Source organism: Mustela putorius, unplaced genomic scaffold (genome assembly GCF_011764305.1).
Source record: "Mustela putorius furo isolate JIRA1106 unplaced genomic scaffold, ASM1176430v1.1 tig00537350_pilon_pilon_pilon, whole genome shotgun sequence".
Taxonomy (NCBI): domain Eukaryota; kingdom Metazoa; phylum Chordata; class Mammalia; order Carnivora; family Mustelidae; genus Mustela; species Mustela putorius.
In genome coordinates, this window is record NW_025422471.1 from 1,399,098 (window position 1) to 1,414,680 (window position 15,583).

At 36.4% G+C, this 15,583-nt stretch overlaps 1 long non-coding RNA gene across 1 annotated transcript in view; it reads right to left on the bottom strand.

Annotated features, from left to right (window-relative positions):
• Positions 1-120: 120 nt before the first annotated feature.
• Positions 121-15,583, bottom strand: part of LOC123390418 — a 296,802-nt gene continuing 281,339 nt past the window's right edge. Inside the window, exons 3-4 of the long non-coding RNA XR_006604989.1 lie at positions 1,642-1,833; positions 121-1,331 (exon numbers count right to left, since the gene is read on the bottom strand). This is a non-coding gene — a long non-coding RNA (uncharacterized LOC123390418). The remainder of the gene's footprint in view (positions 1,332-1,641; positions 1,834-15,583) is intronic.

A 15,583-nucleotide genomic window follows, 5' to 3' on the forward strand; every position in this document is an offset into this window, starting at 1 on the left:
GCAGGCAGAGAGAGAGGAAGAAGCAGGCTCCCTGCTGAGCAGAGAGCCCACTGCAATGCGGGGCTTGATCCTAGGACCCTGCGATCATGACCTGAGCAGAAGGCAGAGGCTTTAGCCCACTAAGCCACCCAGGTTCCCCTTAAAAAAGATTTCTAACTCAATGATCTAGTTTATCTTGGAAGTAGGTTTTTACTAGAATTTTTATTGACTGAAGTTAAAGTTTTAAAAATACATTAAATCACATATCTCTGCATTCTCTTGGTATATAGTCAACTATAGTTTTGCCACATAGTACACTTCTCAGTAACGTCATACCTATGGTTGGTAGTGCGTGACTGTGCAAAAAATAAATGGCAGGATGACACAGCATGCTTAGTAGATGTGGAACACATATTTGGACCCAAGATTTTTAGAATGTAATCAGTTACATGATTCACAGCATCCAAGAAATAATAATAAACCACTAACAGTCGGGACTTTCTTTCCCTTCCACCCTTGGTTTCTCATCCAGTTTCAAAGTGTCTGGAGTCATCACTGACATCTCCCTACTTCAGGTCACATATTTAATAATCAAGTCCCGTAGTCCACTGTCATGGATCCTTCAAGTCAATTTCTTCCTTTCTACTCTCGTTGCCACCACCATATTTCAGACTTGCATTACTACAATCTGTTCTGTCACAATACAGCCTTCACGCTAATCAATCCTGAAAATGCCATCAGGTTAATCTTCATAAAATGCAATTCTGGACATGTCACTCACCTGCTCAAATATTTTCAACAGCTCCCCAATGCCTAGAGAATAAAGTCTATATTTAGCTTAGAATTCAAAGCATCCCCCGTATTATAATTATTGGTGGATATTTGGTTTCTTCTTAAGTGGTAGGACCATTTTTTACTTTTGTGCCTATAAATTAACAGGCAGAGAAATTTACATATAGAAGCATGTATTCATTCTTACAGATTCTATCATGGCTCACATATCTACCTTTCTTGACTATCTAACATTCAATTATCATAGGATTAAGCTCTCTTTTTTAAAGTTTCTTCTGGACTATAATATTCATTGCTTCAGAAATTTTTCTACCACAGCTTTACAGAATTAAGTATCAGAGGCAGTTTCTCTAAAGTAGCCATCGCTTTATTCTATATTGTTGATATGAGACAAAGAAGAAAAGATATTCGGTTACTTACCTATGGAGCATAAAGCCCTTGGAGTCAGAGATTGACTCTAATCTTTAGTCTTCCTCATCTTTCCATCTTTACTTCCTTCTCCAAATTTCTCAGTAATCTTGTATTAATCCAATAAATGTGTTTGCTAATTTCTGAATGCCCTACCACAGAGAATTTAGGTAAAAGAAAAAAAAAGGGGGCCAAGTGATATTTTTAAAGGCCATATTTGTCTGAACTAATTATTTTATTTTGCTGTGAGTTAGACTCTGTGGCTAGCATTAACAGTCCACTTATTCAGGAGTAGTTTATCAATGCTGCCTCTCTCTGCACAGAGAATGATTACAGGGGAATCTCCACATGGGTAATTTAGATGGGAGCTCACTTATCAGACCACTTCTGTTCAATTCAGAACTAAAAATACTTAGGGGGCCCCATAAATGTTAAAAACCACAAAGAATAATAATAACTAACCTCTTCTTAGTACATGTGTTCCTGAGTACACATACTTAAAATTTTCCCAATTATAATTCAAGAACATTTCAGTTCCCTTTATTCAGAACCATTATCAGGCTCTTCTGGAAATGTTTTATTCAGGTTGCACATCTCTCCTCTGCAGTCTCTGATTTAGGATTCAGCTCTCTGATAATGAGTGGAAATTGGGGTCTGAAAGAGAAAAAAACCATTTTCTTAAATAATGCTATAGGCATACATTGTCTTAATCTGGAAAAAAAAAATGAAACCCTAAAATATTTTTCTAAACTGCTAAAATGCCTGAGCTTTTGAAAACTGTTAAAATGCCTGAGCTTTGAAAACAGAGGGAAAAAAGCAAATTACAATACAATTAAACTGTATATTTTAAATATCCGTGATCACATCTGCAACATCACAATATAATCACATGAGTAACATGGAAAAATGATCTGAAAGCAGTTTAGTGGTGTTCTCCAGGCAAATGTGCGACCTGACTAGACATGCATTGTGGGCATAAATAAAAAATAGAAAATATTTTTTTGTGTGTGTGGTGGTGACGGTCGCGGCTAATGTTGTGGCTGTCAATAATAAAGAAAAAGGCCGGATCTCAATAGGACATTTGAGCTCAACCCTTTCCCTGGACTGTAGTTTATTCTCCTGTTCATACCTGAGGACAGTTGGGGCAGTCTCTTAAGCCCTGTAATGAGATCTGAGCAAAAACCCTTTCAAAATAAATCAGCCCTGTTTTATCCCCAGCTCAGAGAGTTGGGGCAACTCATCGTGAGACTTCCCAATTTTTTCACTGTGGTACAGGCTGTTTTGCTTCAGCTGTTTCATAAACTCGAGTCTAACACATACCTACTTGGACAAAACCCTTCTTGGGAAAAACAGAAATAAAAACAGCCAGTCCTGGAGCATCTGAGTACTATAAGTTCAGAGGACTTGGAGGGTCCAGCTAAGGCAACAGGGACCTTTCGCTGAACGACTGCTTGCTAATGGCAGAGTTAAAGGACACGATGGACACAGAAGCAAAGTCAGACAAGTGAGGAAATGTGCTGACCCCACGATGACTTGCCCAGGAGATAAGGATGCATTTAGAACCACCTTCTTTTTAAATGACCACCATGACAAGAGCTGTTAAGTATTAAACAGGTGTGTGCTATCCGTGATTGCATTTGGATCTCCCAACTTAGTGGTGTCAGTAGAACTAATGACTGAGACAGATAAAGTGGCATACTTCCTGCATGGATTAAGATTCTGTATGAAAGCCAAAATAAAGTGCTGCACACCTGCCACATTTGAGAAAACATAGTCATAATTCCTAAGATGCTTATCTGAACTTTCTGGTCTTAAATTCTCAAACAGATCAGCTCAGAAAGATTTCAGATATTTGGAAGTTGAAGAAAATCACAAAAACTTCTGCAGGCATATATCAGTCCCAAATCTCTTACTCAGGAGAGCTTCAAAATTACATTTGCTCTGACTCCTGCATGTGTGATCTGATAAGATCACTGACATATATTAATTGCTGTAAAATGAAACATAACAATGACCCAGAGTTAATAAAACATTGGTTTAAAAATATCCCTCATTCTAATGCTGTATACTTGAGTTAAATTTAAGAATATACTCATAAACTCTTATTTTGCCGGTGAAATAAAAACTTGCTAAATACTCTGAAATTTCTCCTTAGAATTTTAAGCTACCTTCTAAATGTTATCTTTTTTTCTTTCTATAGGAGTAACACCATATTTGAACTTCTCTGACAACATCTTCTCAGCTTAGGAATTCAAAAAAATCATCTGCTCTATTCAAGTTATTTTGCTATGCATTATACAGTGTAAAGTGATAAATAACGTATTAGTCCATATCATCAAAAAACATATTCTATGAGTGAAAAATACATGTTTAGAAACATGTGGCTCAGTTGGCTAGGCGTCTGCCTCTGGCTCAGGTCATGATCCCAGGGATCAAGTTCTGCATTGGGCTCCCAGCTTAGTGTGGAGACTATTTCTCCCTCTGACCCTCCCCCCTGCTCCTACTCTCTCTCTCTTTCTCAAATAAATAAAAATCTTTAAAGAAAAAACATAATATATATGTTAAATGCCATAAGAAGGATACAAAATAGAAAAATGAAAAAATTTTAAATTAAAATTATATTTCCAAAAATTAAAAGTTTATTATTAAGATACATTTTGGACATTTTAACAGAAATAAAAGGTAACTTTATTTTCTTAGAAAAAGTTTTTTCAGAAAAAGAAAATATTTGAAGTAATATTAAAATACACGGAATAAAGTTATCTTTGTAGATGAGTTAGAGACTCAGGTTGCCTATAACAAAGGGTACATGAAGAGAAAGTAGTTCATTACTATGCAAAGGACAATGAGAGTAAGATCACAAGCCTTTAGCCATACTATACACAAACAGTGAATCATGGAACACTACATCAAAAACTAATGATACAGTGTATGGTGACTAACATAACATAAAAAAAAAATCAGTATGAAATGTGTTCCATTAGTTGTGGAGAATTATTAACATGATTTTTTCACTAATTCACTTTATTATTTTCTTTGGCAAGTAAAAGGTAACAATATAACATTAGAAAAAAATATTACATGATATCTAACCACAGTTAACCTTTCAGTGTGCACCATTTAAAAACACTTACAAACCTGAGACTATACTGAGCATCATGTTACCTGCTTTTTAAAGGACATGTTTAATATATAATAAAAGTCCTTGCATAGCACACTCTTCATATCTTTCTTTTAAATAACTGCATAAAAGTATATTTCTTGAATACATCCTAATTACATAACCATTTCTATATTTTTACACTTGACATTGCTTTCTTAAAAAGGGGGTTATTTATTGATTGATTGATTGATTTAAAGAGAAAGAGAGAACATGAACAGGGGAGTAACAGAGAAAGAGCGGGGAATGTCAAGCAGACTCCTCACTGAGCACAGAGCCGGATATAGTGCTCCATCTCATCTCTCCAGGATCACGACCTAAGCTGAAATTAAGAGTCAGATGCTTAAAACTGACTGAGCCACCTAGCCACCCCACATTAAATTGCTTTTTCTCATTACTACATACCAGTACAACAAAAATAAATATTTATTAAGTACCTACTATGTGTCAGACACTGTTCCAATAATTTTCATTAAACAGAATAAAACAGACTAATTCCATGCCCCCATGGAACTTAACGTTTTGGATATACAATAATATATTTTTTTAAAGATTTTATTTATTTGACAGAGAGAGATCACAAGTAGGCAGAGAGGAGAGAGAGAGAGAGAGAGAGATGAGGAAGCAGGCTCCCTGCCTAGCAGAGAGCCCGATGTGGGACTCGATCTTAGGACCCTGAGATCATGACCTGAGCCGAAGGCAGAGGCTTAACCCACTGAGCCACCCAGGCAGCCCAACAATAATATTCTTGTATATGCATCTGTATCATTGATTTATGTGTATCTTTACAATAAAGGCTGGATACAAACTTTCAATGTCAATAGAATTGAATGTTTTTAATGGTATCAATACATACCCCACAACTGGTATATGAGAGTCTATTTCATGAGATCATGACCTAAACTGAAACCAAGAATCTGTTGCATAACCAACTAAACCATCCAGGCACCCCTATAATGTATCTTTTTACATTGTTATTGATTTTCAGCATTTTCATTTTATTGGTTATTATTTTTTTTCAAAGATTTTATTTATTTATTTGACAGAGAGAGATCACAAGTAGGCAGAGAGAGAGGGAGAAGCAGACTCCTGGCCGAGCAGAGAGCCTGATGCGGGGCTCAATCCCAGGATCCTGGGATCATGACCTGAGCCGAAGGCAGAGGCTTAATCCACTGAGCCACTAAGTTGCCCCGGTTATTTTTTTGCATGTATGAAATGCCTACTTATCCCTTTAACGGAAAGATTTTTTTTTTTTTTTTTCATTTTTATCTCCAATTTATTTGTGACATTTCATTATAAACTAAGAAAATTCTCTGTTAGATATGTATTTTTCAAACATGTCCTCAAACCGACATTATATATGATAGAAAAATATCTATTTTTAAAAAAATTTTGTGGTAAATTTTACTAAAGAGGTTTATGGTGATTTTGGCTTCTGGTATTTTTTTTTCTATTACTGAATATTTATTTAAAAATACAAATATGCTCTAAGCATACAAGAAAAACAGCTATACCTTTGATTCTAACTTATGATTAGTATTTTACAATATTTGAGAAATCCTCCTTTTTAAGGTTTGTGTTTCCATATTCTCCATATAATTATTGTCTACTCTGATAAACAAAGTCAATGAAGAATTGTTTTTCTTTTATATTTAATTTCTTTTCAGTATAACAGAATTCATTGTTTATGCGCCACACCCAGTGCTCCATGCAATATGGTGTTTTGTTTTTAAATGACTTACTAATGTCAATAGTTATACAATATACTTATTTTTCCTCAAATACTACAAAATATTTGTTACATTTAAGTCATCAACAACTTTACATTGTGTCATATAGGAGTCAAATTTGCTTTTCTCAGAGAGCTTCCTATCTCCATACCATTAATGGACCCATCCATCATGATCCTCAATGTTTGGTTCTCAAATAGTAAGTTCTTCTCTATCCAAGCATTCTTTCTCTAAGATATAGAGTGCAAAATTTAAAAAAAAAAATGGGTAAAGCCATTTTTCCTCTACACTCTCCCAACACTTCAGTAAATCCTGTCCAGGATTAAGAAAGTAGCTGCCCATTCCTTACTGATAGAAGAGAATTCTGAAGCTTCTGAAGCTCCCTCCTAATTTATCTCTAAAAGCTGATGATTCCAAAAGCCAATATTTGCTTTTTTAAAAAAAATTCTAAACATTTTACTTTCTAATATCCATGTCTTATTTTGTTTTTTTTTAGTATGAATACATGGCCCAAATCTTTTAATGAACTATAACTAGGAAAAGGGACAGTAGCTGCTTACAGATAAGATTTCTATCTATAATTTAAGATTCATGCTATCTTAGGGTAAACCCTAAGACCTAACAAGCACTTCCATATACCTCTTCAACAGGGAGCTAGTACAGCTAAGTCCTGATCTTGAAGGAGCCATTAACCTTAATGGAAAATAAAAGAATTCCCAAGTGAGAAATGAAACTATTAAAACTAGAATGCGAAAATAGAGGCACAGGTAATTGCTTAACCATTTTCTTCTTTCCTTGTTATATCTAAATGATGAGGTCTTTTTCTTTTTCCCTCCCCCAAGGTTTAGGTATAAAGACTTTCAAGTCATATTTAAAATATAGCTGGCTTAGGAAGAGCTCAAACTTCTGTGCTTAAATACCTGAATCTAGTTCAGAAACCATAGTGCTGCAGAGGAATATATGTTACCTGGGAACTTTTCTAACTAAATGTACCCTCCTGCACACACACAACTCCTATACTAGAGATCTTCCTATGCCTCCCGTTTGCCTTCGAAATCATTACAAGGTAGCTGTAACTTCTAATGGAAGTGTATCAAATTTCTGGGATGTGTTGAGAATTATTTCTTTATTAACCATAAGAGATTTAGAAACACCTTTACATTAACAAAGAGTTTATCATGCAATCATTCAATAAACATTTGTTTGATCAACTACTACCTGCTTAAGGCCTAGCCTATAGGAATACAACAGTGTGAAGAAGAGGTATAGGATTAAATAAGCCAGCAAGTTCCACATGGAGAGACACAGGATAGATGAAAAACAGAGAATTTTGGGACTACACAGCAAGAATATCAATTTCATCTTGGTCAGTCTGGGAAAGATGTCCAGTGAAATTGGTATCTATGTTGAAAACTAAATGACGAAATAAATTAGGAAGTGAGAGATTATATCACGTCTGGAGAAACTAAAGAAAAAAAAAAATCCAGAATGACGGGAGCGTAGAAGTCAAGTGAAAGAAAGGAAAGACACACAGAGATAAAAGATGAGGCTAAAGAAGCAAATAGGGTGATCATGAAGCACCGACGGAGACACATAAATTTGTTTGAATTCTACCAAAAGAGCACGGAAGAGCAAAGTGATTATTTTAAGCAGAAGAGCAACCCCAGTTTTTCCTCTGGAAAGAAAACTCTGACAGCAATGTGCGAAACACACGAGAGGAGGGCAAGTCTAAAGCCATGGAAATAAGTGAATTTGCAAAGGTGTTCACTTCTGAGAAAGAGTTCCAATAAGTATTAAACAACGAGAACTCTCTGGCTAACCATTGATTACTCAGCGAATTATCCAGTTAAAACACAGTGTCTTAATTGTTATACCTAATAATTGCACTGTTCATAATTTAAGTTGTTTACTATCTGAGGTTTAACACTCAGAGAATTGATTAAATTGGATAACTCCTCTCTCGGATGGAAGCAATAACCTTCAATGGAATGCTAACTACCTCTGAGAATTATGTTTAACTCAGACTTTCTTTGCCATAGGCAGAAGTAATTGATTTTAGGCTGGGTGAACTGGTTCTTAATACATAAGCCCACAGGGAGAATGTCATTTTAATAAGATGCTTCTATAAGCCACATCCTACTTAAAACAGAAGGTTTTCCCTTTGCCTTCATAAGGAAAAGCTAAAGGAGTCCTGTTTGCCCTTAAGTTCACAGTAAACAACTGTGAAGTAAAGTAACACTGAGTCGGCAATCTGCAAAGTATCTATTTGCCAACTCAGCTATCTCTGTTCTGTTTGGAGCTGAAGCTTTTCTAGGAAAATACATCTATGTTTAACATTCTTGAAAACCACTAATTAGTACACCTAAATCTGCTTATATTGGCTCTGCAGTAGTTGTTCCCTGATTTCCCAATCTATTGTTTTGTTCTGCTACTACCATAACACAACTAAAATAAGAGTATTCAAATAATTAGAAATTGGGGAGGGGAGATAATAAAACAAACAACTGCATCCCAAGAGATCAAGGGGAAAATGGAGAGTCTTCAAAAAATAGGAAATCACTGATTCATCGAGGCAGTCAGATTTTGATACTAATTCACAGATTTGACCCAATGCAAGTAAAAGCACTCAGGGCTGTTCAAGACTATTAACTGAGTTGTAGAAAAAACCATTTTTACATATACATTTCAATTCATATGTATATACCACCTGTTAAAACTTTTAATTCTTATATTTTCTAGCTCATAGAATACATTAATGTCATATATATGTTATATATATGTCATTACATATATATATATGAAATCAAGTTATGGTTGATATTATAATCCTTTAACAATAATTTTCACAAACTTTAATTCATCCCAACTTCTGGTGGTAACCTGGCTTATTTTATGTAATACATATTACATAGCATATTGAATTTACTTATGAATACACCCATGTTCATATATTTAGACCTAAATTATCAATCTACTAATGTTAATATTATACAATCAAATTTATTGCCCATTGTTCTTATACCTAGTTTACCAAACTCTTATATCTAGTTTACCAAATATCCAAATTACCAAATAGTAATCTAGTTACTAGTTTATATCTAGTTTACCAAAATCCCACATATAGCCCATTTTTAGGCATTTACACAAAATTAAACATTTGTTTTTTAAAAATAATAGCTTTAAACATTTCAAGTTATACTGGTATTATACTCCTTTAACAACAATTTTCACAGCTTTAATTTATCACAAGCTGTTGCTGGTATCCTGACTTATTTTACATAATACACAGATCAATTTTTACAAATATTTTATTAGTTGTGCTGGCACACAAACATCATGGATATTAAGGTGCTGGGCTACAAGGACTTGGCTGCCATCCCCAAGGAAAAAATTATCTTGGACATAATTGCCTCCTCATGATCTACAAGTTCCACTGTCCCTATTCCTTCCTGGAACACATGGAATGGCTCGGAAGCCAAGATCTTGTTTTCACCAAATCCACGTCTCCCTCCCCCTTAGCATCCCCAGAAGTGTGGGTAAAGAGCAGGACCTCTGGAACCATCTCCCAGGCTTTAGCCCCAAGAATTACCGGGACCCCCCAGAATACCCTGGCCCATTTCCCATCATCATCCTACTCAGATTCCCACATGTATAAGCAGACACAGATCCATAAGCAGAGAGAATCTGTGGATAGCAGCTCTCAGCACAAGCCTTCTTCTGAGGATCTTGTCATCAAGTCATCCATGCTCCCTGCAGCCCAGCCCCGGACTCCAACCTGCTCACCAAGATTGAAATTGATTATTGGTTATGCAGTTTGTCACTGGCCATTGTGGAGCTAGAAAGAAAGAAGCAGAAGACATCACAGGAAGAGGTAGAGAAAGATGATAATGCCAGAAAAGAGATGGAGGGTCTTAGGAAGGGTCAAAGACAGGAACTCAGAAAGGCGACTCTCTAACTCGAGAAAGATAATCTTGAAGGAAGAAATGAAAAAGTCATTACCTACTTAAGGAAAACTCAGTTCCTATTGGATCAGACACCCTTTCAAACCTCCCCAAGACCTAGGACATCCAAGTGTTCTCTGACTATGGTGAGACCACCCTGAACTAGCTACAGTCCACAGACTTCAGCCCAGGAGGAGTGAGCCTGGAAGGCCAGGCCTGTAGATCTGTCACTATGAAATGCTGGTAGCAAACAATAAGAGGTGAACCAAGTTTCCTCTGGGTGGGGATCAGATGAGGTCTGAAATGTGTCTGTCAAGTGAAGACTTATCCAGGGTTCTTTCCCTATCTCCTGAAGAATTTGAAAAACTGTTCTGTGGAAGCAGAACAAATTCAAGAAAACGTAATCTCTCTTCTGATCGTCCCCACCATGACTCCATGACTTACCCTCATCCCCGCTGCCTCAGAGCTCTGGAGCTGGGGTCACTGATCCCAAGACATCCTTTTCCCATGGTGAGCAGGGTGTGAGAATCACCTGGAGGAGGGGGGGTGGGACAGAGGTAGATTTGGTTCCATTCCCCAAGTAGAGGGGCAGCCAAGACCTTTGCAGCCCTTGGGTTGTGAGACATGGATTTTCTTCCCCGTAATGAGGGGCGGGGGTACTCTTCATCACCTCTCGCACTCACTGCACAAGGCAAACCCAGTCTGGACTCCAGGAGACACAAAGTTAATGTTTGTGTCCTCCCTCTGCACACACCCCCCACAAGAAGGTTTCCAGAAGAGACTGAGAAAAAAATGAACATGGCAGTTAGTAGTTGGACCTATCAGGTATGCTGACCAATGTGTAGGTGGAACTGTCCCTCGTAGGAGGAGGGTGAGTGTGAGACACAGCAAGGCAGACAGGGAAACCCCAGGACCCTGTGTGTCAAGATCTTCTCCTCATCTAACTTTTACAGCTAACCCTACACCTGGGCCTCCTGCTTCTCTGACTCTAGCAGGAGCAGGCTCCAGCTCAAGGAGATCTCTAGCACAGAGGCTGCCCTGATCTCTAGCTCACTCTGTCCTTTGCTTGACACCCCCAGGCATGGCGTCTTCTTGCTCTAGTACCGACTTCCTCAGAAGCCGTGGTTTAAATTGGAGATGTTGCCTATACAAAACCCTAGTTCACCATAAAGCATCTAGGCAAAGTCAACTAGAACTCTACATTTTAGAACGAACTCAGGTCCTGTGCAGAACCCTTTAGACTTCCTTGGATGGGAGTAAGGAGAGCAGGCTACAAAGACATTTCTTGTCAGTATCTTGGCTATCAAGTCCCACCTACACCCATGCATCCCCCAAAATATTCTCTAAAGAATGTAATGTACTGGGGTACTCGCCCCACTGCTTTCCTCACCTAACTCTCTGCCCTACCTAAATCACACTATCACACATACACACACAATATGAATGCTCTATTATTGCTAATATTTAAGTAAGAGTAAAACAAAACACAGTGAAAAAGAGTGGATTTCTGTGTGTGTATGTGTGTGTGTGTGTGTGTGTGTGTGTGTGTGTGAAAGAGAGAGAGAATCCAAGTATAGATGATACTCAGATAAAGAACTATGAAGATAAATTCTTTCCTACCTTCAGACTTGAACTAAAATACCAATTCTTCCTAGGTTTTGACTCTGCTGGCCTTTGGACTAGAACTATACCATCAGGATCTCTAGCTTGCTGAATTGCCCTACAGATCTTGGGACTTACCAACCTCTGTAATCATTTAGGCCATTCCTTGATTCCTTATAATAAATCTCTTGATAGATAGATAATAACAGAGATATACAGACAGAGATACTGATGAAGATACACAAACTAAAATGTTGGAAAAGAATTTTTTATTGTATTGATGCCATTACACACACACACACACACACACACACACATATTCCATTTCTCTGCAGTACCCTGAGTAATATACTGTTACATAAAGAGGACTGAAGATAACATTTACATCCTAACATGAGGACCAGGAGATCAACTCATGTTATTTCGGTAATGAAAACAAAATGAAAAGAATAGTTATCTCCTAGAATGATATGATGACTTTGATGACACCTGCACATTTTTATAAATGCTTTCCTAAAAAAAAAAAAAATTATTATTTTGGGGCAGCCAAAAGTTCAGTCAGTTTCATTAATATTATAATTGTATTTAAAGTTTTCTCCTCACCAATGACTTACTTTCATGTGCTTCTAATCGTGAAAGTGCACTTTAATAGAGCTATAGAGTATAGTGTTAAAGAGATGGCACATTTACCATTGTGCAGTAACATGAAATCAATGGCAGCTAGTCAGACGGGCTTTTTCAATTTCCATCACACATGGTATGCGGCCCTTGGTTCAGTGGATAATCCAATTGTAAACAGTGACTCACTGTTAACAACTCTAGGAAATAGGATTAGCAATTTCTAATTTCAAAGTAAACTTATTTCATTTTTGTCCTGCAAATAAAAACAATGTGTTCAGAGATTAAGCTTTTCAGCTTTTAGACCTCCCCAGAAACAAAAATGCTGGAAACAAACTTTTATTATACTAATGACATTAATGGATAAGTATATGAGTATATGTTCCTAATAGCTTTTTAATAGTTTGGTACTACTACTACTGCTACTACTAGATTGAATTTCAAATAGAGGAAACTTAACATTTTAATTGAAAGAAAATTTAATTAAATCTCTGGAAATTAAAATCTTTGGCATATCCTCTACTCAATGTAATCAGGAAAAAAATAAAATTTCATGTATTGTTACAAAGGTGTTTCCACATCAAAACTTTTAGATGAGGTTTTGGGAAATTGGTTTGTCTTGGAACACAGTTAAACTGAATCAATGATCTAGTAATTTCTGTAAATTATTTATGGTACCATTCTAAAACTTACTTTACTCTACTTACCTGGGAATCCCTTTAGTGGAATATTGCCTTCATCGAAAACTATCCCTCCATACTGAGTTACAGACTCTTCTCAACTCCCTATTCCAAAGAACAGAGGATGGTGTCTTTTACTCTCCTTTCAGAACACAAAATTCTCACTGTGTTGGGCCAATGGGTCTCTGTCAATAATACTCATGTCTGGCTTTTTTTAAAATGCCCACACTTGAACCCTGTATTCAGGGATTTCTCTAATTGGTCTGGGCTGGAATACTGCTAATCTGTGTTTTTTAAGTTCTCCAGATATTTATATAGCATACTGCCATAGTGAGAAACAATGGCCTAGATTAACCAAGGAAGGGTTATACCAAAAGGAAGCCTGAGGCTATGTAACTGGGATTTAGAACGACAGTATTTATGGTCCAAGTTTGTAGCAAGAAAACTGTACTGAATCCAAAGGGCAAATAAGATCAATCAAGAGGCAGAATAAAGTTAGTGGACAGGAAAGTCAATATTGCAAACTGAAGGAGTTTTGTGGAACAATTTTTATGACTTGTGACCATTGGCAGAAAGCAGATTCAGAAGTTAACTTGAATAAGCCATCCCAGCCTGAAAAAAAACTAAGAATAAATATCTCCCTAGCTCCTTCTGCAGGAAACTTGACTACCTGTCCAGACAAAGAAATTCTCCTGACATTGCAAGGTACAGTTTTTTTTTTTTCATTGAATTCATTAATCATCAACAAACTTGTTCACATCATTCTGATATGAGTACATGCTGTCTAACATGAGATTGGAGAAGGTTTTTGTCATTTATAAGTTTATAGTAGAGAGCAGTTAAAAATCAGAGCTCCAGGTCCATGACGGATCAAGCCCACTTACCTTTAAAAATCTCACTCACCTTCCAAATTTGTTAAGTATTTTTATAGAAATCACTAGACTCTGGAAGTTTCTAGAGTTAATTCATTTATCAGTCTTTCATTTTGTATTAGCTATATCTCATAGGCCCTATTCAAGAAAGATGCTAGGCACTCAGGAAATGATAGAACTCCTATCCTCAAAGATCTCACTTTCTCATAAACTAAATAGAAAGTTATCAAACTATTAAAAAATACATTAGTGATATGCTGGCAGATAAGAACAGGCATGAGAAGGGCAGCACAAAAGAATTCAATAGGTATGGTTGGGAGTGGATTGCTGAGGACCATCAAAATGCTTTTGAGAGATAATATTTATAGTGATTCCTGAAGCAAAGAAAGGAAGCATTAAAGGACTGTCGTGAAGAGCCACAGGTAAAAAAAAAAAAAAAAAAAAGCATGTATTAGGGTGTGGTCCAAAAAGGGGCTACATGGAAGGAAATACATGGGAAAGACTGAATAAGATAAATCCATGTTTGTTGGTTTGTTACACCCAAGATTGTTTAAATTCTATCTTAAAGGTAAAAAAGAACAACTGAAGATTCCACACAAGAGTTTGAACAATTAGGCCTTTAAAAATTAATTAAATTAAATTAAAATTAAATTATTTAAATTAAATTTAAATTAATTTTTAAAAAGCTAAGTGAGAGACAAAAGCATTAATTATAAAACTACTGAAATAATACAGTTGATATTTATGCTAAACAAAGCTAACGTAGCTAAGATAGAGTTTGAGTACAGAGCAAACAGAATTTATTAAAGAGGTATTTAGAAATCAACAGGACTTAGGAAACAATAGGAATGAGGAGGGTAGGAATAATAAAAAAAATTACTTCTAATTTTTAGCTTATGAAATCAGATGATAATGAAGTTCCATTTACTAAGAAGGATAAAATGAAACCGTTGATTTAGGGCAGAGAAATCATGCGTTCAGTCTTATACAAGTTGAATTTGAGGTGCCACTGGCCAGTTAAGAGGAGCAAACATAGAACTAATGGAGATTGGCTAAGATGCACAGCAGCAAGTTTGTGTTTGAGTCCGGCATGGTGAGTCATCAATCTATATTTCTTTGTTATCATCATGGATCTTCTCAGAAACCTGATTCCCAAGATTTTCCTTCCTGAGGAGACCAAAGAAGCAGCTGATGGTAATTAGTGAGGTCACAGAAAATGTAGCAGAATCTGCCCTTTGTCACTCAGCATATTTTTTGCGAAGGTAATGGGCTTCAGATGAAACCATGGGAAACACAGAAATAGGGAATGCGGTAGAGGATACATCTCCAAGAAGGATGCCAAGGCTGTTCAAAAAGTAGAAAGAAAACAAAGAGGCCAAGAGAAGAAAGCATTTTAAAGGGAAGGAAATGAAAAAGTCAACTCTACTATCAAATACCACTCAGAAATCAATTATGTAAGAACCATACAGTTTTACAATTAGAAGTTTTGGGAAATATCGGCAAGAGAAGTTCAGTAATTTCCAAGGATAGGACTCTAATCACATATGTATAAGTGGCATGAGTAAGAGATGAGGGGCATTCTTTCAATAAACTTGGTTGTTAATGGACAGAATTATATGGTGGGAAAGTTAGAAAAATATACAAGATTGAAGTGATTTCTGGGCTTATTAACTGTTTTAGGTTGCAGGAATGGAGATTTATTGAAAGAAGTAGTTACAGGAATTTTGCAGTTATAAGATTGTAAGATTCAGCTATGATATTTGATGAACTGATGTCCCTGAGGAAAAGGGCATGATGGTAC